We start from the raw sequence: 9,928 nt of genomic DNA, 5'->3' as shown, positions 1-9,928 counted from the left end.
TGCGAGATGTAAAAAAGAAAAGTGTGAATTATCTATAGATCTATCAAGAGATTCAAAGCCAAACAACTGAAACATATAATGGATGTGTGCCTATGTGTGTGAAATGTGTCTGTGCGCTCGTGTTTGTGTGAGATCCTTAATGTAGAACTATAGTCTGTTAACACTGTCCCAATGGTAGTCGAACTAAAACTTCCGCAGTTCCTTGTTTTTGGCAGTTATAAATGATAGAAGAAAATAATAAAATCATTTGTAATCAACACTTAATTATAAATAAATATTTCGAAGTTATTTGATCAGCATTTCATTTCTGTTTAATTCAATGTAAACAATGTAACACAGAGCACGCGGCGGCCACTTTTGTCTACTAATAAAACTATTTTTTTTTGTGTTAAATAAGGAAATCTCTCACTTATACTTTGAACTTTTTAAAAAAAGTATATTCTATAAAAACAACATTAATTAATTAACACTAATTGAAATAATAGTTGGTCAATTTTCGATTATGTGTTTTTTTTTAAGACGCAATAACAAAGCAAGTTGACTTAAGCTTTGTAACAAGCAAAATAAAAAAAAAACATAAAAAAAAACAAAGCTTATCTAGTGGGAAGAATTCCACATTTACAACTATCAAGAATGTAGAAGTTAATTCCCTTTTTCGATATCAGACAAAATAATTAATACCATTAATTAATTGACTAATTAATTATAAAAAATGTAAAAACGTATACAATAATATAAGTGAACAAAAGCCCATATATTTAAAGCATATCTATGAATACTGTTGGATTTAATTCTCTTGTTGGTTTCAAACTTAATAATTAATTACCAGTAATTAATTGACTGGTTATTTTTTAAAATTGATTCATGTCTTGTCTATGCCAATGGATAATTATGAAACCTTTCAACTTAATCAGCGATTGAGTGTGGAAGAAATAACGTGTTCAAACCTTTTTACCAGACAGACAGACAGACAGACAGAGTTGATATTAGTGTCAGGTTCTTTTCTTACTTGGTTCAAGGGGTTACTTACGAACGATTAATTACTAAACTCCACAAAAGAAACCCCAGCTATCCAGTAAAATAAGAGTGTAATATCCAAAAAAAAAAAAAAAAAAAAAGACAACAACAGCAACAACACGCATATTCTGTTCTGCTCTCAGAAAACAACTAACTACCAACTTCTCTCAATCATACAAGGAAAAATCCCATACAAAAGCATATAAAAACATCCCGTGTGCACTGTTCACATTCATTTTCACATTCGTTGTTCATTTTAGCTCTCGTGAACCTTCATTGTGTTTGTTAACAACGCTTTATAAATACAATTATTATTATTAAATTATTCATTTTATGAAAAAAAAACTGCATATTTAATTTTAAAAACTAAATGATTCGCTTTTCAGAAAAGAAAAGAAAAAGTGGCCGTCGCATCAGAACTTTGAAAGATCTAAAATATCATGATATCAGATTTTCTAGTTTCTCTGAGCTCAACGACAGATAGACGGACAGACAGATCACACAAAACTAATAGCGGCTGTTTCCCTTTAGGAGACCGCAAAAAAACATAATCCCGAGTCAGTTTTTCAGACCGAGTTAATCAGAAAAATAAATGGTCGCGAAAAAAATACGAATTAAAACCCACTCTTTCAGCATAGTCTTATTGAGTAAAAAACAAACTAACCAAATAAAAAGGCAAAATTTTTTCAATGCAATGATAATTTGATGGATATTTCTAGAACCTCACGAAAGAAACACATTTGCTGCTCACAGATTACAATTTTGAGGATAAAAATACTCCTCACAACTTCTTTAGCGCCGACTGGCATTTAGCAGTGGTGTCATGCGGTATTCATACTCTCTCCTAAAACAAAAACTTTTGTTAACCACAAGGTCAAGGTTAACAGCTGGTTAGGCTTGGTGGGGAAAAAAACACGCTTCAGTTTTGTTCGAGGAATACCTGCCCAATCATCTGTCAGTTTTTGACTGGTGTCTTCATGTCTGCCCATTGATGTTGTCAAAACGGTATTCAAAGAAAAAAAATGTTCACTAGTAGGCCAGACTTCTCTCCTCTTGCGCCCCGTTACCTCGCGTCTCAAGCCAGCCCTTCCATCAAACCAAACATCCATTAGCTCAATGTTTGACCTTATCACTGAAGAAAAAAAAACTTGATTCCACCTACAGGGTCATACTTCAACACGCAGGGACTTAGGATGTATGTACGCTGAATAGAAAATTAGAATATGTCTTGCTCCGATGTTATTCATCCGATTTGATTAAGGAAACAGCATTACAATACACCTTGCTGCACCGTGAAGTGATATTCATTCCAACATATATCTCTGATTTTGTATTCGTTTTACTCCCCAGAAAACAATCCAACAATGTTTTATGAAGTCCAGTCCGGTTGGTAAAATTCCAGTCCGGTTGGTAAAATTCCAGTCCGGTAAAATTCCAGTCCGGTTGGTAAAATTCCAGTCCGGTTGGTAAAATTCCAGTCCGGTTGGCAAAATTAACATATTGTATAGCATGGGCGTAGCCAGGATTTAAAAAAAAAATAATGTAGTCTTATATTGGTTTTATCGTAAAAAAAAAATACATTGAATAGGGTTTTAAACTCAAAATCCCTCTTGGCTACGCTCATGGAATTTGGTGACTGTCGTTTGCATTAAAGGGGGAGGGGTAATCTCAAGAGGTGGATTGTAAACGAAGATGTTGGGAGGAATTTCATTTCGGGGGAGGGGTTTCACGTTTTATAATATCAGAGATTTCCATATACGGCGGAAAACAACAACTCTAGCTTAAATAGCTAGCTGTAGGGTTTCTGGTGTACTGAATAAAGTAGTGGTGAACTTTTATATGCTAATAATTTGTGAAATTTTTAGCACTTGTGAATCAAATTTTCTAAGCTCATTTTATGGGGGGTTATTTAGTTGGCAGAATTAAAGTTCAATTCGGCGTCCTTGACATTGCTTAGCTTATAATGAAATACCACACAGGGTATTTGCACATTCGTAAAAATTATAGAGATTTGTTGGAATAGGTCAAATATGCTTGGAATATTGCTCAATTATTTTCTTAGGGCTGCATACATCAAATTTACACGTCGACTTTAAATACGTAAATCAATTTAGAAGGCCAGTGAATGTGCTGCACACCAGAAGGCGCGTCAGCTACTTTGATGAGAACCATTGCTATTTCAATAAAGTAACTAAGATATTATAGAAAGGATTAGTATAGTTCCATGGATAGACCACGTAGCATGCGCGCGCATCTTGCGCATGGCATCACACCACCTTCCGATCTGACACTTTGTGTAAACACTTTTAATCGAACAGGGTAATTGAATGAATATACAATGTATCCATCCGCCTCCTTTGTTTTATTACATTCAATGCATCCATCCGCCTCCTTTATTGTATCACCTTCAAAGATGTTAGCTCTTGTCAGTATATACCTAATTACTAGATCTGTACACCATTTTCGTTTCCATAAAGTATCGGTATATCTAGGCTTAAACTTTGTTGCATTCGGGTTGGCATAAAGAATGAGATTGACCTGAATGCTTTTTCGTATATTTTGCAATACCCATGGGCGTAGCCAGGGGGGGGGGGGCTTTGGAGGTTCAACCCCCCCCGGGGGGGGGGCGGAATTCATTGACTAATTTTTTGCTTTCATTTTGTTTATTTTATGTGAAATTTTAATACTAAATCATCACTTACCACAGCACTGCCTAGGGGGCTTTGAGTTAAAAATCCCCTACCAGGGGATTTTTAGATTTTAAAAAAAACCTATCAGGGGGTTTTGAGTTAAAAAACCCCTACCAAGGAGCTTTGAGTTTTAAAAAACCCTGTCAGGGGGTTTTGAGATAAAAATCCCTCTACCAGGGGGTTTTGAGTTTAAAACCCCCTACAGGGGTTTTGAGTTTAAAACCCCCTACCAGGAGTTTTGCAGTTAAAGTCCCCTCTTCTATCAACAAAACTAACAAAAATGCAAACGACAATCCCCAAATTCCAAGAAAACAGCTAAGGAAAACTTTGACTTTAAAACCCGTCCAAAAATTACGATAAACACCCTCTCAATATAAAAAAAAGCAAATTACACATTTCAAAATTCTATGAGCCAAAGGGGTTTTGAGTTTAACCCCCCCCCCTCCAGTTGGAGCTAATAAGTGCCTATTCAATATTAAAAAAATGCAAATTACACACTATAAAATTTATGAGCGTAGCCAGCCAAAGGGGTTTTGAGTTTAAACCTCTTCATTATTAAAAACAAAAGCAAATTACGCACTGAAAATGCTATGAGTGTAGGCAAAGGGGTCTTGAGTTTAAATTCCCCTTCAGTTGGTTATGATGCTAAAAAATACCTCTTTAATATAAAAAAAAAAGTAAATTACACTAAAATTATTTGAGCGTAGTTAGGCGAATGAGAAGTTTTGAGTTTAAATCCCCCTACAGAGCGTTTTGAGTTGAAAACCTCTCTCTTCAATATTATTTTAAAGCAACTACAGTCACCAAATTCTTTGACCGTAGCTAAATAGGGTTTTGAATTAAAAAAACAAAAACAAAAAAAATTCTGAGATTTTTTAGTTTAAAACCCCTCAACAGGTGATTTTGACGATAAAATTTTCCTTTTCGATAAAAAATCTAAAGCGAAATACATGCATGTAATTCCAAGAGCGTTATCAAGAGAGGTTACACATTTCTACCAGTGGCTGGGCTTCATTAATAAAGTGTGAATAGTCATCTGCTGAAATTGAAAAACACTAAATGTGGCTCAACAAAGATGTCTAAGACAGATTTTAGGAGTCAGTTATAGAGATCGGGTCTAAATCAAAGAAATCCTATGCCGAACTGGGAGTCGAACCCTTAGTAAAGCTGTGACAGACCGTCGCATGAGGTTTTGCTGGGCATGTTCTCCGACAAAATGAATTACACATAATAAGAGTTGCGATGACATCCTAGTACAACTTGGCGCCACACTTTCATTGAGATCCTCAGAGCATGTGAGAAGAGGCTTCAGACATTGCCAGTGACATATTTTTGTAGAAACAGCTTGCTGGAAAATGTGCCGAACGGCGCGAGAGGGTCTATGTCAGTAAAAATAGCACATTAGGTTTTTGAAATAAAACTTTTTAATAGCAAGATAATGCACTGTAGATACCTCAGAATATGCATTTTGTTGGCTTTCAATACCAGAAATAGTGCTCGTCCCCCCCCCCCCCAAAACCCTCCCCGAAAAAAAAATCCTGGCTACGCCCATGACAATACCTACACATATAACAAGATCGCCTAGAATTGAAATAATATATTTATTTAGATCTAGCCCAATCACACACAATTCGATATCATACTTAAGTACCCAGACTCCTCCATATTTCATACATACAAATCACTGACTCCAGCAGCAAGGCCCTAGGCAGGAGATTTGTGGAGGGCCATGCTCTAATAAAAATGCAAAAATTACCATTAATAAGAAAATCTAAAAGCTTGTCATATTTTTGAAGAAAGAAATAGACTATCTTGTATATGCTAATTTTCCTTCTTTCATATATTTAGTAAGCATAATAAAAAATACTTTTCTGTTTGTGTAGGTCCATGTAAAAGACAACAACGCATTATCCACCAGTCACTTAATATGATTAAGTAAGTACTAGCAACAGATCAAATTTTCATGAAAATGTTCTATTATTGATTTTATTATTTTTTGTTTACAAAGCTTGTATCTACTCTCTCTGTCTGGTACAATCTTTGCACACGTTTTATCTCTCACATCCAGTTTAGGATCAAGTTGAAATTGTACACAATTATTTGGTGTACCTAACAAAACAGGAATCAATTAAAAAGAATAGCCAATTAGTTATTAAATTATTGGTAATTAATTATTTTATTTGATATGCGAAAAAGGGAAATATTTTTAAATATGGCCGTATATGTGGAGTTATTTCCATTATTACGTTTTGTACACGTTTTCCTGCAACATTGAGGCATGTGGCAGTATATTGCAGTTCTTCCCATTAGATAAGCTTTGTTTGTTAAAAAGATTGCTTTTTTTAATATATAGGTTTTTTTTTTTTCAGAGGCCAACGTTTCAAAAGTTTCTTCAAAACTGAAGAGTTCTACGTCCTATCCCACGCCTCGTGCAGTACGGCAGACGATGACGGTGCACACTACACGATCAAGCAGCCATATAGCCAACTTTTTCAATATTGCGTTGGTTGGTAAATGACCACATCCCAATTTCACAGCTCAAGGCTCACGCCACAATCTAATTAACAGTAACCTCATCACTTCAACACTCAAACAAATAGTACTAACTGTTTTCACAATTGAAAATTTAAAATAATGCAAGCTCGGCACCTCTTCTTTGACACACTAATTGCAAGCAACTCTATCATTGTAAGCGATGTAGGAATTTCATGGAATCTAGCCCCAAATCTTTCATAGCTCCCCCTTGAAACGTAAACATAAAACAAACAAAACAAAACTCTCGCTGTTCAAAGATTTCCAGAATGTTTTAAACACCGTCTTAGGTGTCATTCCCCCCCTCTCTCTCTCCCTCCCTCTCTCTCTCTCTCCCTCTCTCTCCCCCCTCTCTCTCTCACACACACACTCTCTTTTGTATTTAGATTAGAACCACCTTTTTCTAGGATAAACCACTTGGGGCCTACATCCTCAATTCATTTTTCTTCGTCTTCGACCCGCGTTTTTTTTTTCTTTTTGTCTTTAAAGAAAGCACATATTACAGACATGAAGTGTCTCTTGAGTCTGATAGACAAAACGAACACTGTATAGAATGGATCATGAATGAAGCTCCTGGCCGTTCTAAAAAAAAATGTCGTGGTTAAAAAAAAAAAGATTTTCATCTGCTTTCCAAATGGCCCAAACTATTTACATTAAGCGGGTCTCTGGCATTTCCGTAACGGTGAGTAAATGACATGGCGAGGGTAGGGAGCGGGGCGGTCTAATGTTTACTCACAAATACAAAGAATCATCACTACCTCCGCCCCTGTGCCGTCTTTTTGGACGAAGCAGACGTCAGCCTCAGACCAAACATGAGACGCACGCGCTGGCGTTTGTGCGTGTGCTAGGTGGTGTTTAAAGAATGCTGATCTTCTTATAGTAGACTTGTTGGGTCTCTAGAACCACTTCACGGGAAACAGGCAATATATTGAAAATAGTAGTCTGCATTTACTTGAACCTTTTTTCCCCCTTATTATAATAAACACATTAAATATGAACTTAAACCTTTCAAAATTATTTCAGTACTGCTACTAAAAAGATATTTAAAAATTTGAGGTCAAAACCATAGACAAATCTATCTGTGAGGAAATCGTTTTACAATTGTGCAGTACAAAAAAAAAAACATACATAATTAGAGCACATAATTTGTACGATAGCACACAAAGTATAACCGTAGGCCACAGAAACAGATGACCTTAACATCATCTGCTCTATAGACCACAAGGTCTGAAAGGGGCACTTTACTTACTTATAAGTTCATATGCCGGTTTCTCTCAAGCAATGCATGTACAATGTACAACAGTAAGTTTCATTTTGTTCAAAGATTTCATCACCAAAGGAATAAAAGAATTCTGATGTCTATTCATTTTTGTGATCGGTGTCTTATATTTATATATTCTTAGAATTTTTCTATATTGTTAATATCTCTTGAATAATACTTACGTCTGAGCTCTCTGAGAGCAGGGCAACAAGAGCCGCGTTATAAGCAAACTTTGTTAAGGAGCAAAAAGGGCTATATGTCTGTGATGTCATTCATATTTAGTACATCGCTCTTTCAGCATCCCTCCACGTTTTATTGTCGGTCAGCAGGTTATCAAGAGAGAGGCCGGTCCATTCTTTTGCGTTTATTTAGGCCCTAGGCTAACAATAATAAACGAATGGAAATATTTGTATTAACTGTTTTTTTTTTGTTGTTTAACGCAACGTTTATGCTTATAGAATACTCACTACGGTATGATCCAATCACTTTAGTGGAACATTGGGGGGATGGGGTATCCGGAAGGATTCCGTGCTGCCTTTTAAGAGCGTTTAAAAAAAAAAAAAAAAAAGAAAGCTGCTCGACTATGAATTCAATGTCAAGCCTCCATGATGGAGGGTCGACGTGTTTTCCACTAAGCTATTCAATTACTTATAAAATATAGAAAGTTTTAAAGTTAGTTTAAAATTTTTATCGAAAGAACTTATTCTCTACACAATGCTTATCTCCCCTTAGCTTAGTATTTTTAATATACAAAACGAAATTAATTTATAACGACTAATTAATTAATTAATTGTCTTTTTTTTTTTTGGATTGATTCATGTGTTGTCATGGACAATGAATAATTGTGCAAAGTTGGCCCGAGAATGAGAAAAAAACGTGTACACAAGATTTGATAGAAGCTTGGTCAAAATAAATGAATTAAACGTATCATTTTTATTTAAGGATTATTAGCTATTAAAAAACAACAACTACATAAATCATGAAATCGTGTATTGTTCCGGTTCAAAGTTCGCAGGCGGAGGGAATTTCAAACATGAGTTCATTGATATCAAACAACGGACGGGTCGCAAGGTCAAATGAATAATGCCTTAGACGTAACGACGCAATTTTTTTTTAAAGCGAGGGCGTTGCAAGCTTCACTTTCGTGGAATGATAAATAAGCCTTTAGATCTAGATCTACCAGGTTGTCCAAACTCTTTCCTCAGACGAGGCATCACGTGCCTCTCGCGTTTTTTTTTTTGGTCTCTTTTTTCATTTTCTTTCACCACCCACTTCCTGTCTCTATCTGGAGTAAAGGAACGACTCCCTAATTCTGGCAGTACCGGCCCCTTCATAGTTTGTAAACAGTGCGATTCCAGCCAACCAGATTACGCCAAATGCTGCTTCCGCACAAACAAATGAAAGATGAAATAACCTGGAGGCACTTAGAGAGCAGCTATGTCGTCTGGCGGTTAAAACTATAGGAAGGCTTCTCAGCTACGACATTAGAGAAGAGATTTCATTATTATTATTATTATGAAGGATAAGGTAGGGCAGTAGGGGGTGGAGGAAGATGTGATAAAACATTGTAATACCGACATTTATGACTTGAACTACCTAGATAGTAGATGTAGATACGTTTTGGGAGAAACAATTAAGAGAAAATTCACACTACATTAAACCAAAGTCTACATTTACACCAATTTACACAAAAAACATTCATAATAGGAGAAAGATGTATTTACGTTTCAAAAAACGATAACTGTACTTGTATCTTGTTTTAATTACACTGCCTACTTGACTGAAAAACAACTTTGTATGTCAAGTATAGCACCGTTGTGAAGCCTTTGTGTGTGGCTTAGTACTGTCTGTTATGAAGCATCCTTTTCAAGTTTCCCTTTTTGATGCCTTTGTATTCCTGTCACATGGCATTACAAAACTGCTCGGTTGAAGTTGGTACCCACAAAATAAATGGAACAAAGTTGCGCTGCATTATTTTACAAGCGAAATATAAAAAATACATGCATCTCAATACTGTACAATTGTTTCCCGTTTTACCATAAAAAATTAACTATCAATAATTAATTGCATAAATGGTTATTTTTTTATGTTATGTTAGGTACATTAAACAATTGTGTAAGGTTTCAACTTGATCCGAGAATGAATGTGGGAGAAATAATGTGTTCAAAATGTGTACCAGACAGACAGACAGAGGGAGCTGATATACGCTTTGTACAAAATACTTTTAAAAAAAAACTTGAACAGTGCATGAACGCTAGTCCGGATGAAAATAAAAAACTTCGCTTTAAGAGATTGATGATTTTCATGATACATTTTAAATTCAGTAATGTCCTGCTAGCATTTCCATTTGTAAGATCCAGTTTACATTATTTACGCAATAAAACAGGGTAACTTGATAAAGAAAGGACAGAGATAAGGAGAAATGTGG

The 9,928-nt window shown here is 35.5% G+C and overlaps 1 protein-coding gene across 4 annotated transcripts in view; it reads right to left on the bottom strand.

Moving 5' to 3' along the window:
- The window catches only part of LOC106054371 (lipoxygenase homology domain-containing protein 1-like), a 96,696-nt gene that overhangs the window by 47,718 nt on the left and 39,050 nt on the right, over positions 1-9,928 (bottom strand). The window lies entirely within an intron of this gene.

The sequence above is a fragment of the Biomphalaria glabrata genome, chromosome 10, assembly GCF_947242115.1.
Source record: "Biomphalaria glabrata chromosome 10, xgBioGlab47.1, whole genome shotgun sequence".
Lineage (NCBI taxonomy): Eukaryota > Metazoa > Mollusca > Gastropoda > Planorbidae > Biomphalaria > Biomphalaria glabrata.
This window is presented reverse-complemented; position numbering and strand designations above follow the sequence as displayed.